The sequence below is a fragment of the Pinus tabuliformis genome, chromosome 4_1 (genome assembly GCF_031772625.1).
Source record: "Pinus tabuliformis cultivar Carrire ecotype Pingquan chromosome 4_1, CPIR1, whole genome shotgun sequence".
Lineage (NCBI taxonomy): Eukaryota > Viridiplantae > Streptophyta > Pinopsida > Pinales > Pinaceae > Pinus > Pinus tabuliformis.
In genome coordinates this window covers 103,783,440-103,798,668 of record NC_142303.1, presented here as the reverse complement: position 1 = coordinate 103,798,668, position 15,229 = coordinate 103,783,440, and positions in this window count along the sequence as shown.

The following is a 15,229-nucleotide window of genomic DNA, read 5'->3' as shown; positions in this document are numbered from 1 at the left end:
AAGAGTCGTTCTGTGTTAACACAGGAAAACACTGCAATACACGGAAAAATCCGCAAGAAACACTGTTCGCGGACTTCAAATTTTCATAAATGTGCTTTATTTTCCTACCGGCTCCGCCTGTGAGTTGCTATCGCATGTCACAATGCCTGCTCCATAGGTTTCCCCTTTGTATTTTTAAAATACGTTAAAACACTGCAAATTCCTGCAAAAATAGCCTTATGGAAGATTTGAAATATTATTCATTTATATTTCAGAATCCTTTCGGATCCAGTTCCAATCGCAGTCGCAAGTCGCACGGCCCGGGGTCCTTCCCTTTTGGGATCGCTAATAGCGATCTACCGATACCGGCCATCGCAGTTGCACTATCGCAATGACCTGGGGCCTTTGCCTTGTGGTATTGTCGATTGCGATCTGTCGATATCGGCGATCACAGTATCGCATAGGTCAGGCCCCATCACATGTTATGCTTCCGATTGCCCGCCGATTGCGATTGCTGATTAAATCTGGACTGTTGATCGGCTAGATCCAACAGTTCCTATTCACTGCCTCTTGGACCTCCAATAGGCTCGCTTTTTTTTGTTGTTTTCTCATGTTTTTAGCCTATTTCCCAAAGAACAAAAGGGGAACTTTTGTTTATGATAACTTCTTCTTCTGAAGCCCGTTTTCACTCATTAAAGTTGCGTTGGATTCATAATGAAGGGATCTCTGCAATGAGACTAGTCTCGAGAACTTCCTTGGACTTTCATTTTCCTTTAATTTACAAAGGATTTGTGCCATTTGGCACCTTTTGCCTCTTACATGAAGTCTTTTAGACTTAGAGGTTTAACCAGGATCCATTTTTGGATCACGCCTTCCCACTAAATAACTTTTGGTCTGCAAAAGACTGATATACTAATCTAAATAGTAAATGAGAGTGACTCACCCTCTTCTTTCAGCCTCCCAAAACTTGCCTTTGAATAGTGCCTCTGAACCAAAGTTTCTGACCACTTCCCTTCTTGGATGGGCTGGTCTTCCTGGGAAGAACTGTCTTCCTCCTTGCCTTCCTATAGAACTTCTATTGTACTAGTCATTGATCCAAGGTGGATCAATAAATGTGAAGTACATATGCTCCACAAACTTTCATTTGTACCTGTTTGACAAGCTACCAACAACAACTGTTAACAACAACAGGCATACAAACAACAACTGGATAGACTAAACTCCTGCTTCAACAAAAGAAACGGGTTTTCACATCTTGTGAACACCTCCATGTCTTACATCTGCATACAAATGATGGACTAGATAACAAGCCCACAAAACATGCCTTTAAACAAATGACCCTTCAAGTCAAGCATGTAGAAAAAGACCATTAGGACTCTTTTTCAAAAGATGAAACACTTCATCATTATCTCCATTTGGAGACCAAGTTAACTTCTCCCAAGTCAACATGGCATCACATGCATGTCAAAGCAATCAACCCTACAAGTTAATTACACATACATGTTCAAAAACAAGGAAATCATCAACATCCCTGTGCTCATGCATCTCAAGCTCATGCATGCATTTCATCCTTCAACTTTCACTTAAGCACACTGTACTTCTGAAGCTGAAATGAAATATAATGTAGATGCATCAATAGACATGCAATCTCAATCGGATAAGAACTCTAATTGTTCCTTACCAATCCCTTTCAAAGGTACTACCTTTGTATGTACATCAGCATCATCATGTGAATCATTCTGAGACACACCATTCATGGAATCTACCTTTCCATTTCTGCCATCTTCTCTTTCCACTTTCTTCAGCTTTGTTGGAAGCATTGCTAGATTCAGTTTCCAAAATTTTGCAGCAAGATGTCCTTGCTTATGGTAGTAAGTGCACTGCATGTGCATCCTCTTGATAGCATGGTTTTCCTTGTCTAATGGACCTTTGGCTGCTTGCTTCTTTTCCTTCTTCTGCTTCCTGTATGTGGTCATTCTCTTCCAACATCTAGAAACATCATGGTTATCCAAACCACAAAAGGAACATGCAATTATTTCCTCATACTTATGTGGAAATCTATCATGCTTTGCAAAATCAAAAGGAATATGTTTAGAACCAGATTTATACCTTTATCTTTCACCTTTATTGCCTTCATGAGGAGGTGAATTGAGTGAAGAAGTAGCTCCCTTTGGACCATCATCAATCTCTGAAAATTGGGCTCTTAGGCTTCTTTTCTAACTTACAAAAACCTCTCCCACTTCCAAAGCTTGAATATTCCCAAGTCTATTTGATTAACCAATGCGGAATTAAGAAATGCTTGAAAATATGGGTGTATGCTTGTATTTGTTTTCAATTGATTATTTGCTTTAATTTCTGTTGTTATGCTCCAAATTAGTGTGCTTACACTGATGTATAAATACATATAACAGTAAATAAAACAACAGAGATAATGCAGCAATAAAACACACACAGAAATGACAATTTAATTAGGATTTCATCCACACTTCTTGGGCTACATCTCCGTGAGCTCTAGTTAACTCAACTAAGCTCTCTGGGATTATGGTATAAGTCCTTTTACAAGCTCTTTGGCTCAACTCCTACTATTCTACGCATAAAAAGTGGGTTTAGACACCATTTAATCCCCTGGCTCTTGAGGCTCTAGCTCTTGGAGCTGGCTCTTGGCTCTTGGTTTTGTCTCTTGGCTCTGACTCTGGCTCTTTGGCTCTTGGTTCTGGCTCTTGGCTCTGACTCTAGCTCTTTGGCTCTGGCTCTTAGCTATGGCTTCTTTCTTCCTTCTACAACCTTCAGCGCTCTAACTTTTCCCTTGAACTTCAAGTGACCCCAAAGGCTCACTCAGCTGCCCTATGCAGTAGCTCTTCGGCTCTCTTTCTCTCTACTCTCTCAGCTCTCTACTACTACTACTTTCAGCATTCAGCAAAAAACAACAACTCGGCCACCGTCAACAACTCAATAGCCCTTGTTCTCTGTCGTTCTATGGCTTTTAATCCAAATCGTCATTGTTTGTTCATTGTCCCTCTCGGGCTCTTCGTATTCCTACTTTGGTCCGCTCAAATCCCTTCTTTGAGCATTAGTAATCATTGCTAAATGCCCTCAGGGAGAATGCCACTTATTCCATAACGGAAGGAACCACTGGCGCTTAAAATTCGCCAGAAACAGTCGTTCTATGTTAACATAGGAAAATGCTGCAATACACGGAAAAATCCGCAGGAAACATTGTTCTCGGACTTCAAATTTTCATAAATGTGCTTTATTTTCCTATCGGGTCTGCTTGTGAGTCGCTATCACATGTCACAATGCTTGCTCCATAAGTTTCCCCTTTGTATTTTTAAAATACGTTAAAACACTGCAAATTCCTGCAAAAACAGCCTTACGACGAATTTGAAATATTATTCATTTATATTTCGGAACCCTTTCGGGTCCGATTCCAATCGCAATCGCAAGTCACACGGCCCAGGGTCCTTCCCTTATGGGATCACCGACAACGATCTACCGATATCGGCGATTGCAGTCACACTATTGCACCAGCTCGGGGCCTTTGCCTTGTGGTATCGCCGATTGCAATCCGCTGATATCAGCGATCACGGTATCGCATCGGCCCAGCCCCATCGCATGTTATGCTTCCGACTGCCCGCCGACTGCCACCGCCGATTACTATTGCCAATCAGATCTGGACCATTGATTGGCTAGATCTGAAGGTTCCTATTCACTACCTCTTGGACCTCCGATAGGCTCGCTTTTTTTTGTTGTTTTCTCATGTTTTTAGCCTCTTTCCCAAAGAACAAAAGGGAAGCTTTTGTTTATGATAACTTCTTCGTCTGAAGCCCGTTTTCGCTCATTCAAGTTGCGTTGGATTTAGAATGAAGGGATCTCTGCAATGAGACTAATCCCAAGAACTTCCTTGGATTTCATTTTCCTCTGATTTACAAAGGAATTGTGCCATTTGGGACCTTTTCGCTCTTATATGAAGTCTTTTAGACTTAGAGGTTTTATCTAAGATCCATTTTTGGATCACGCCTTCCCACTAAAGAACTTTTGGTCTCCAAAAGACTGATATACTGATCTAAATAGTAAATGAGAGTGACTCACCCTCTTCTTTCAGCGTCCACACACTTGCCTTTGCATAGTGCCTCTGAACCAAAGTTTCTGACCACTTCCCTTCTTGGATGGGCTGGTCTTCCTAGGAAGAATTGTCTTCCTCCTTGCCTTCCTACAGAACTTCTGTTGTACTGGTCATAGAAGGTGGTTTGATTTCTTTACCTTGATAATTTATCCAAGGTGACTCAACAAATCTGAAGTACATCTGCTCCACAAACTTTCATTTGTACCTATTTGACAAGTTGCCAACAACAACTGTTAACAACAACAGGGATACAGACAACAACTAGATGGACTAAACTCCTGCTTCAACAAAAGAAATGGATTTTCACATCTTGTGAACACCTCCATGTCTTACATCTACATTCAAATGATGGACTAGATAACAAGCCCACAAAACATGCCTTTAAACAAATGACCCTTCAAGTCAAGCATGTAGAAAAAGACCATTAGGACTCTTTTTCAAAAGATGAAACACTTCATCATTATCTCCATTTGGAGACAAAGTTAACTTCTCCCAAGTCAACTTGGCATCACATGCATGTCAAGCAATCAACCCTGCAACTTAATTACACATAAACATTCAAAAACAAGGAAATCATCAACATTCCTGTGCTCATGCATCTCAAGCTCATGCATGCATTTCATCCTTCAACTTTCACTTAAGCACACTGTACTTTCGAAGCTGAAATGAAATATAATGTAGATGCATCAATAGACATGCAATCTCAATCGGATAAGAGCTCAAAATGTTTCTTACCAATCCCTTTCAAAGGTACTACCTTTGTATGCACATCAGCATTATCATGTGAATCATTCTGAGACACATCTTTCATGGAATCTGCCTTTCCAATTCTGCCATCTTCTCTTTCCACTTTCTTCAACTTTGGTGGAAGCATTGCTGGATTTAGTGTCCAACATTTTGCAGCAAGATGTCCTTGCTTATGGCAGTAAGTGCACTGCATGTGCATCTTCTTGATAGCATGGTTTGCCTTGTCCAATGGACCTTTGGCAGCTTTCTTCTTTTCCTTCTTCTGCTTCCTGTATGTGGCCATTCTCTTCCGACATCTAGAAACATCATGGTTATCCAAACCACACAAGGAACATGCAATTCTTTCCTCATACTTATGTGGAAATTTATCATGCTTTGCAAAATCAAAAGGAATATGTTTAGAACCAGATTTATACCTTTCTATTTCACATTTATTACCTTCATGAGGAGGTGAATTGAGTGAAGAAGTAGCTCCCTTTGGAACATCATCAATCTCTAAAAATGGGGCTCTTAGACTTCTTGTCTAACTTACAAAAACCTCTGCCACTTCCAAAGCTTAAATATTCCCAAGTCTATTTGATTAATTAAAAAATTCTTTGAAATATGGGTGTATGCTTGTATTTGTTTTCAACTGATTGCTTTCTTTAATTTTTGTTGTTATACTGCAAATTAGTGTGATGACATTGTCTAACTTACAAAAACCTCTGCCACTTCCAAAGCTTGAATATTCCCAAGTCTATTTGATTAATTAAAAAATTCTTTGAAATATGGGTGTATGCTTGTATTTGTTTTCAACTGATTACTTTCTTTAATTTTTGTTGTTATACTGCAAATTAGTGTGATGACACTGATGTATAAATACATATAACAGTAAATAAAATAGCAAAGATAATGCAACAATAAAACACACACAAAAACGACAATTTAATTAGGAGTTCACCCACACTTCTTGGGCTACATCTCCGTGAGCTCTAGTCAACTCAACTAGGCTCTCTGGGATTATGGTCATAGAAGGTGGTTTGAACTTCTTTGCCTTGATCATTGATCCAAGGTGGCTCAACAAATGTGAAGTACATATGCTCCACAAAATTTCATTTGTACCTGTTTGACAAGCTGCCAACAACAACTATTAACAACAACAGGCATATAGACAACAACTGGATGGACTAAACTCCTGCTTCAACAAAAGAAACAGATTTTCACATCTTGTGAACACCTCCATGTCTTACATCTGCATACAAATGATGGACTAGATAACAAGCCCATAAAACATGCCTTTAAAAAAATGACCCTTCAAGTCGAGCATGTAGAAAAAGACCATTAGGACTCTTTTTCAAAAGATGAAACACTTCATCATTATCTCCATTTGGAGACCAAGTTAACTTCTCCCAAGTCAACATGGCATCACATGCATGTCAAAGCAATCAACCCTACAAGTTAATTACATATACACGTTCAAAAACAAGGAAATCATCAACATCCCTGTGCTCATGCATCTCAAGCTCATGCATGCATTTCATCCTTCAACTTTCACTTAAGCACACTGTACTTTCGAAGATGAAATGAAATATAATGTAGATGCATCAATAGACATGCAATCTCAATCGGATAAGAACTCTAACTGTTCCTTACCAATCCCTTTCAAAGGCACTACCTTTTTCTGCACATCAGCATTATCATGTGAATCATTCTGAGGCACATCATTCATGGAATCTGCCTTTCCAATTCTGCCATCTTCTCTTTCCACTTTCTTCAACTTTGGTGGAAGCATTGTTGGATTCAGTGTCCAACATTTTGCAGCAAGATGTCCTTGCTTATGGCAGTAAGTGCACTGCATGTGCATCCTCTTGATAGCATGGTTTGCCTTGTCCAATGGACCTTTGGCTACTTGCTTCTTTTCCTTCTTTGCTTCCTGTATGTGGCCATTCTCTTCCAACATCTAGAAACATCATGGTTATCCAAACCACAAAAGGAACATGCAATTATTTCCTCATACTTATGTGGAAATTTATCATGCTTTACAAAATCAAAAGGAATATGTTTAGAACCAGATTTATACCTTTCTCTTTCACCTTTATTACCTTCATGAGGAGGTGAATTGAGTGAAGAAGTAGCTCCCTTTGGACCATCATCAATCTCTTCAAGGATGTTGGAGTCTCCTCAACTCTTTGGTTCAAGTGTGTGCTTGTTTTTAGTCTTTGGTTTTGCAGCAAGTTAATGGTTTTGAATTCTCTCTTATTGTGGAAAGCTTTGGTCTTGTTTTGTTTTGTTGCAAGTGTCATCATTTGTGTTTCAGCACACGAGATCTCTTTCTGAGAATCATGGCTATTCTGGTCTTCCAGAGCAGAAAGATTGGTTTCAATCTTTGTGACAAACTTTATCTTTGTGATCTTCTTGCTTTGTGTCAAAACTACATCTTGTGGCCATTTGCTTTTCTCGCTTTTTGAAAGTTGTTGAGTGATGATTTTGAAAGTTATCTTTCTTGGTCTTTTGATCATTGTCTCCAAGCTCTTTTTGTTGCTTTTTGGTCGTTCAAGGCATCTTGAAACACCTATTTTGTTGAGTTTTCGCCCATATTGAGTTGATAACTTGGAAAGTGTTTTGTTGCCTATTTTTCGGTCTTAAAGTCTTCAATAGTTTTTGGAGAACTTTTGAAAAGTTGTGTTTTGCTTTTGTGAAAAAGAAAACTCTTTAAAAACTTGGTTTTTGCTTTCTTTTTCCTTGTTTTGATTTGGTTACTTTTTGCGAGTGAGAGTGCATTTTGTTTGTCTTAAGATTTGCTTTTAGTTTTTGGACGAAAATTAGCATTAGGAACTTATATTCTATCTGAACATCTAAGGCGGCTAATTAGAAGCAATAAACAATTTGCTTTCATTCTTTTCTTTAGCGTAATCTTAAGTTTCTTACATCTTCATTACACCTTGCATTAGGATAATTTTGCATTGTTAAAGCATTTTAGTTTTTGCTTGTGTGAAGTGTGTTGCAAGAAAAGAAAAGGAAAAAGCTTTTTGCTTTCTAAGTGTTTCTTAGAACCCAAGTAGAAGTTGCTTTTCATTGAAAGAAAAATGATTGCAAGCATGTAGTTACTTTTTCTTTGATTTTGGTTGAGTCATACACATATCGTCAGTTTCACTCCCATACCCTTGACTTAAAAGAACAACTTTTAAAATCAAGCGTTAATTAAAATATACTAGAACTTTTTTATATTGTCAATTTAGACACATCAACAAGTTTTAGGATATTTAGGGCCTTGGATTAGGCGAGAGGAAAGTAAACTCTCCAAGGTCACTCTAAACTATCAAACATAGAATTCTGAATAGAGAGTGAAAATCTAATAGCGTTAGGGAGACCAGGAAAGCTCCGGATCTAGGAGTTAAGCACGAGGGTTTTTGAAGATAAGGAAGAGAGATACCCCCTCTCCTACTTGTCAGATCTTACCTCAAGACTGTTTCGCCTGGCTTCTGACACAAGTTGGTAACCTTAGTTTCTTATCCTAGGGATCTACATAGGTGGCTGTGGAGGGGAATCCCGTGGCACCTGAGGTCGACGTTGTATCACTCTCAGCAGTACTTCTGGAGAGCACCCTTGCGAAGCTCGAGGGCTTGCACTGGCACAGGCTGTTGCTTGGAGGTCAGCATAACTTCCTCTGATACCTTCGCTGTAGGCCTGGGCTGTCATTATCCCAAACTATCTTCAGAAGGCCCTTACTTCACTTTCTTGTATTTTGGTATCCAGTCCTCATAACCCGGAGCGGAAATACTCAGAAGTCTCCTGATTGGTTGTATCTTTAGGGACTTTATAGTTGAGTGCTCTTTGCTCCTTGTATATAGTTGGCTTTAGGTATTTTTGTCTAGTCACTTTTGGACTTTGTATTTTGAGTGACTCGTTTACCACTCCACCAATCTTGAAAGGCTTTTGGTCGTTCTTTCAAAAGTTGTGGAGTTGCCTCCTCAAGGGCAAAGGTCTTGATTGTGTGTCTATCTTTCTTGAAAATCCATTTTTACATTCCCGTAAGGGAAGGGTCTGCGAATCAGTTAGATATGGCCAATATTCCTGTGGAAACCAACCAAGGTACCCTCCCAAAAGGGGATCCTTGTGCTTTTCGTTTCTTTGGAAAAGTTGGTACTCCCTTAATGGCTACTTTGAATATTCCTAGATTGAATGTTGGACTACCAGTTTGGTTGTGGTCCACTCCAAATATTCCAAATGCTCTTGAAGCTTCTCAGTTGAATGCTTTATTTCAGGGGCATCGCATGGATGTTAATTGTTCATCTTCTTTCCAAGAGAAATCTAGGATTCCTCTTTCTCCTCCTTCTTATAATAAGAAATCTAAAAAGAGGAGAAAGAGGAAGTCAAAGAAGAAGAATAATTATATCCATTCATCATCAACCTCTGCTAGTCATGTTGAAGATGAGCCTTCAGCCGCTGCAAGTGATGCTGGGGGCACAAGACTAGTCACTACGAGTCATACTAGTAATTCATCATCAACCTCTGCAAGTCATGTTGAAGATGGGCCTTCAGCCGCTGCAAGTCATGTTGGGGGCATAAGTCTAGTCACTGCAAGTCATACTAGCAAAGAGTCACTGACCTCTGCAAGTCATGTTCAGAACTCTCCGCAAATCACTGCTAGTCATGTTGGCAAAATGGAGGTTGATAAGAAACCTAGACGTAGAAGTTTTAAACCTAAGCTCCCTTGTAAGATATGCAAGGGAGACCATCTTACTTATTTATGCCCTGGTATTCTAGAGGTACAAAGAATATGGTCCGATTCTGAAAGTCCTTCTACTCTTGGATCTGATATGGTTTCTCATCAATCCCATCAACCATTGGTTGATAATGTGGTAGAGCCAGTGCAATCGCTGGCTGATTACACTCCTCTTTTGGGTGGTGAAGTGCCTAACAAAAGAGTCTGTTTGATATCTAGTACAGAGTCTTCTGGTATAGGGGGCATTTCGGTTTCTTCGAATGTTCCCCCTCCAAGTTCTAGGAGTGTTTCCTTTGATTCAGATAATCTTGTCGAGCCTCGTCTTCCTTCCGCTACACCTTTCCAAATAAAGGTCAAGGTTAATTCCACAAATGTCTATTGATGTATGGTGGATGAAGGATCCTCTTCAAGTATTATATCCTCTTTGACTTGGAAAGATTTGGGTTCCCCAAAGTTGTTGATAGCTCAGAGTCATTTGTTAGCCTATGATAGAAGACCTAGTGAATCTATGGGCGTTCTTCCTCAATTGCCTATTACTTTAGGTGGGAAGATTGTCTTAATCGATATGACGGTGGTTGATAGCCCTTTAGACTTTAATACGCTACTTAGGCATGATTATGTCTATGCTATGAATGTTGTGGTGTCTTCACTCTTTTGAGTGATGTGCTTTCCTCATAAAGGGAATATGGTCACTATTGATTAGCTTGCATCTGATGATTACCACCCTAATCGAATTTACTACAGAATACCTCTTGGTTTGTTCCAAGTGTTCAAGTATAATCTACCCCGCCATGGGTGAATTATGTGGCATTGAATCCTCAATGTTCAATCACTTCTGAGAAGGATCCTTTGACTTATTATTCTCCTTCTTAGGACTTGGTCCCGGTAGTTGACCGAGAGATTATTCCTATAGGGACATGGGACGCCTTAATTCCCTCTTTTGATCCTTGTAGTTCTCATGATTTCTCAGGACTTGATTTTCCTTCATAGGAGGAACTCTTTGAAGCCATGAGTTTTGACTACGAAATGAGTCCTTGGCCTGAACTCTGCAAGTGGTTTGTCCAGAAGAACTATTATGCGTAAGCTGCAAGGTTGTGTGCTTCCCTGTACTATATTGTATATATAAGGTATGCATTTTCAAGTTTTGTATTCTATAACACAAAATTTTATATGAAGTTTATATGTGGGATGTATTAGCTTCTTGTCTAGTGTTCCTATTTATGTATACAGAACTTGGAAGATTTCTCCTTTGGAAATTTTTATGGTTGGTCCGTTCTGACAGGTATTGGTTCTCGAAACTGGCATATAGGTTAGGTTTTTCCACCTACATTGTGCACTTATCAGTTTCCTTTCCCATTTTGGCCTTAGGATCGACCCCACCAAGTTATGGTATAGAACCTTCTCATTGCTTAGAAGTTTCATGATTTGTGTGGTAGAGCCTACCTTATCATGGGTGCCTTAGTTAGTACCTTGTTGTCACCTGGCACTCATGTTGATTTTTTGTCCCTAGGCTTAGGAGTCCTCTTTAGTCCCTCCATGACTTATGCGCTGAAGACTCATTCCTCTTTTCTTCTTCGCTTCGTTCTGGCCTTATACCCTAGAGGCTCCTTCGTGTTGAGTTGTAATACAACATTGCATATTTACTATTTGCACCTTTTGGCCTTTAGTCGGCTTCACTTGGACTCATGTTTAAGCTAAATTTTGATCAAGTCATCTACAAAATCAAATTTGTAATCCCTTAACTTCTGCAACTTGACACCCTATGACCCATGGAAGGAACACACCTTTGAGTGCCTTTGACCAATTTTCGCCTCCCTGTATTGAGCATAGGATTGTTCCAATCCCAAGAACTAGATCATCTGCTTCACCGACACTCGTTCTTTCCACTGTATTATAGCATTATTTTATTATTTTTCCAGCTTAAAGAAAAAGACAAAAAATTTATATATTCCAAAAAGAGCGGGAATAGGACAACATTTTCATTTATTGTTGGCAGCTAGAGTCATGTCGCCCTTGAACAAAACACTCAAACAAAGTCTCCTCCATTTGGGTGGGATCTAGTTTGGCTTAGGTATGCCTTAACCTTGTTGTTGAGTTAGTCCTCCTCTGATCGGTTATCTCTTCCAATCATATGGAGAGTTCATTCATGCCTCCTGCATGACGAGCTTATGCAAAGTTATAATATGCTACCACAAAGTCATCATTTGAGTCATGCTTTTGTTCAAGGGAAGTTAGCCCGAGTCATCCTCTCTACGGTGTCTCTTGACTCATTTTTCAATTGGCCATCCCTGGTTGTCAGTGTCCATTCTATCATCACATCAGTTATATTGGTCCTTTATTCGTGTCAGTTTGAGAAGGTCTCCATTGACTTCTTGCTGGCGGGTCTTGTCCTTATTGACGATGACATCTTGTTCTGAGAACAGGCCTAGAGTCGCACCCTGGCCCTATTTTAATTATTGATAGGTCACCTTGTGCTCAACATCGATCAGTATCATGGGTCTTTGACTGAGTGGTTTCCCTTGTGTTCAACATCAGCTTACATTATCACACATTGGGATTCGTGCAGTACCTTGGTTTCCATTTGACCCTATTGGTGGATACCTCACCTCTGTCTCAACTTTCATTATTGGTTGGTTCAGAGGGTTTCTATCATGCGCTAGCTACATCTTGTGTACGCCGGAAACGTGCTTCAATTGGGTTACTACATCTTTTTTCATTTGATTCCTTCCACATTATTGGCCTACGGGTTACAGTCGTGCTAGATTGACGAAGGATGCCTTAATGCCTTCCTTCTAGTGGATCTTCCCCATCAACTACGACTCATTTCTCTGGGGCAAAGGTCTAGAGTCCATTTGGTAGTACCTTGGGGTTTGCAGTCATTAGTGGCAAATCCTTCACTATCGACAGTGGGAAACCATCATTGTCTCCTGATCGATAGATTCTTCCAGGTGTTCGACTTCAGATCATTTATTCACACTTGTTAGATTGTACTAGGGTACCTTGACTCTCATTATCATTATCGGTGAGTAGTCTCGTGTTTGTTAATGATATACATCAATGACTGGTAATCAAACAATTTCTCACATGGTCGACTTCAGCTCATTCATTCCCATTGTGTAGAAATGTACCACGGTGGTCGGTGAAGACCTCAGGTTGCATCAGCATTCATTGGTTCACTTGACAGTTGCTCCTGTTGCTGCTAGTTGATACCATTCCACCTTATATGTTGCAGTCATTCATGGTGACATTCTATATGCTGGCACTCGAGTTTGCAGTGTAGTACCATCTTATTCCATTATGTTCATTTGGTATTATTGGGATCAGTCTTTGATATCAGTGATCAGCTTCACCCTTCAGCATCATTGGCATTCTTATATGTGATATCCAGACATGTACTTGTTCAATCGTGATCAGATGATCCATTATGTATTTCCAGTCTTCTATATTTGTATACTTAGTGGATCTGCTTGTACTTGATATGCGGACATGATTTACTTTCTCTGAGCATGGGTATGCCCGCCTCAGATAGTGTTTCTTTCTGATCTCCTTTTGTGGCTTGGCAGGCTGAAATCTGGTGAAGTCCTTCTCAGTTTTGGATAGGTTTCCTTTCCATGTACTTAATAAATTTCGGCCATCATGTACCCCTTCTGACCTCATATATTAGGGGGCATCTATTATAGCTACAAATCTCACTCTTGATATTTGTGATGTTGCATTTATGGCCTAGGGCAACCCCTCCTTCCAGACTTGGTCCAAATACTTAAAAAACAGTGTTTTACTCCTTGTATGCGACATTTCCCTGAGCTAAACGTGTGTGTACGTGGGTCTGTGTATACCCAACCCATGTATATGTCTTAAAAAACTTAAAAAAATTAAATCTCCTTAATTTCGAGTAGAGATCACGGGTTTTACCTGTTGATTACCTATTAGTGCCTGTGGCCCAACTGTTCCCAATGAATTCCCAATTAAAAAACTACTTTGAGAGAAGTATAAAAAGGCTTCAATGGGAAGGCCTAAAGGAGGAGAGAATAGAGAGAAAATTACTCTGTTGAGATTATCCCTGATCAGGTCTGAAGATCCTTATGCTTCCAACACTTCCCCCACTACAAGAAACCCTTATTTCCTTAAGTTATGATATCATTTCACTAGTTGAGATATCTTTGTGTGAGTCATGGAAGGAGCCTTTTGAAGACTTGGGATTGGACGAATCCAGAGGATGGTTCTGCTTAGATCCAATAAGAGGAAGATTCAAGTGATATCATTCCTTACTTTGTTTTAGTTATCTGCAATAAAGAAACATTTGTCTTGTTCCCAAAATTAATCTTCTTTATGCATATGATGTTATTGTTATGGTTTACATATGAATAATTGTTTCAATTGTATAACTAACCATATTTCAATATGTTATGAGGTTGATTTCTACATGATACTTGGTCCATATATTGCTATGCTTCTTTGAATTGGCTATTTTGCAGGTTCAAGGATCAAGAGGAACTCCAAGAGGGTTTGAACCCTAGCTGGATCTACTCGAACGAAGGACCCCCAAGTGCACTTCTCTTCACGTAGTTTGCTTATTTAAGTATCATGGCTATGTGGAATGCTTGTTTTTTTACTGTAGATAACCCCCACTCTGCTAGGGTGTTGACCCAAAACCCTAGGGGATTTAATCCCTCAACACCTGCATCTTGCAATTGATGTTTCAAGCTATTGTATTCCTTTTGAATACAACCTTCACACTTCTGAGGTAGAGGACATGAAATGAAACTCCTTCTTGGGACTGTTTCAATGGCCTTCATGGTAGCTTTGGAACTATCTCCATAAGACTATCCATAGCCAAGACCCAAATACTTAGGCCTTTCCTCAACCATTATTGGTTCAACAATACATTGTGCATGCTTTCCCAAGCCCTTTTCTTCATAGCCCATCTTGGACATTAGCTTGGAACCTATGCCTTTAGTATGCTTTTCAAAAGAACCAATATAAGCATTCTCAAAGGAATTTGAAGACAAACTAGAATGGCTTACCTCTTCTTCAAGCTGGTACTTGACTAAGGCTTCTTGGGGAATAAAGAGTTGTGTTTCCAACTCATGCATCCTCTTCAGGTTCATATTTTCAATATGAAGTTGCCTCTCCATTTCCTACAATTTGTCAGCAAGCAACTGCTTCTCTTCCTTCATGGAATTCAGTTGTTCTCTAAGTATGCTGCTCTTCCTTCCATCCTCATACATTTCTCTCACCATATCCATCATGGTGGACAACTCTTGCTTCATGTCTTCGACAAAGAATCTTGTGAAGAGAGTAGAATTTGAGGACCCACTTGTAGAAGTTGTCATTATGCCAATGAACAAAAAAACTTCAACAAGATAAATAAAGATCTTATTTAAGCAACCTCTTGCAACAAACCTCTTGTGCTTTGGATTGCCTTGAGGTCCTTTGGGATAAGAAGAGTGCCTTCAGCCCTTCTCCTTCTTGTCCTTCTTGGACTGAGCTATCAATAGCTTTCCCTTCACCTCTACAAACTCGGAAAATAGTTAGTCTGCAAAACAAGAATACAATTAGCCTCTTGTTGTTCAAACACCTTTCAAACAAGTAGTGTTTGCTCTGTCATTCAAGCATTCTGATATAACCTTCCTTGAAGGTGGGGTTAATCAATCTTAATCTTTGATACCACCTGA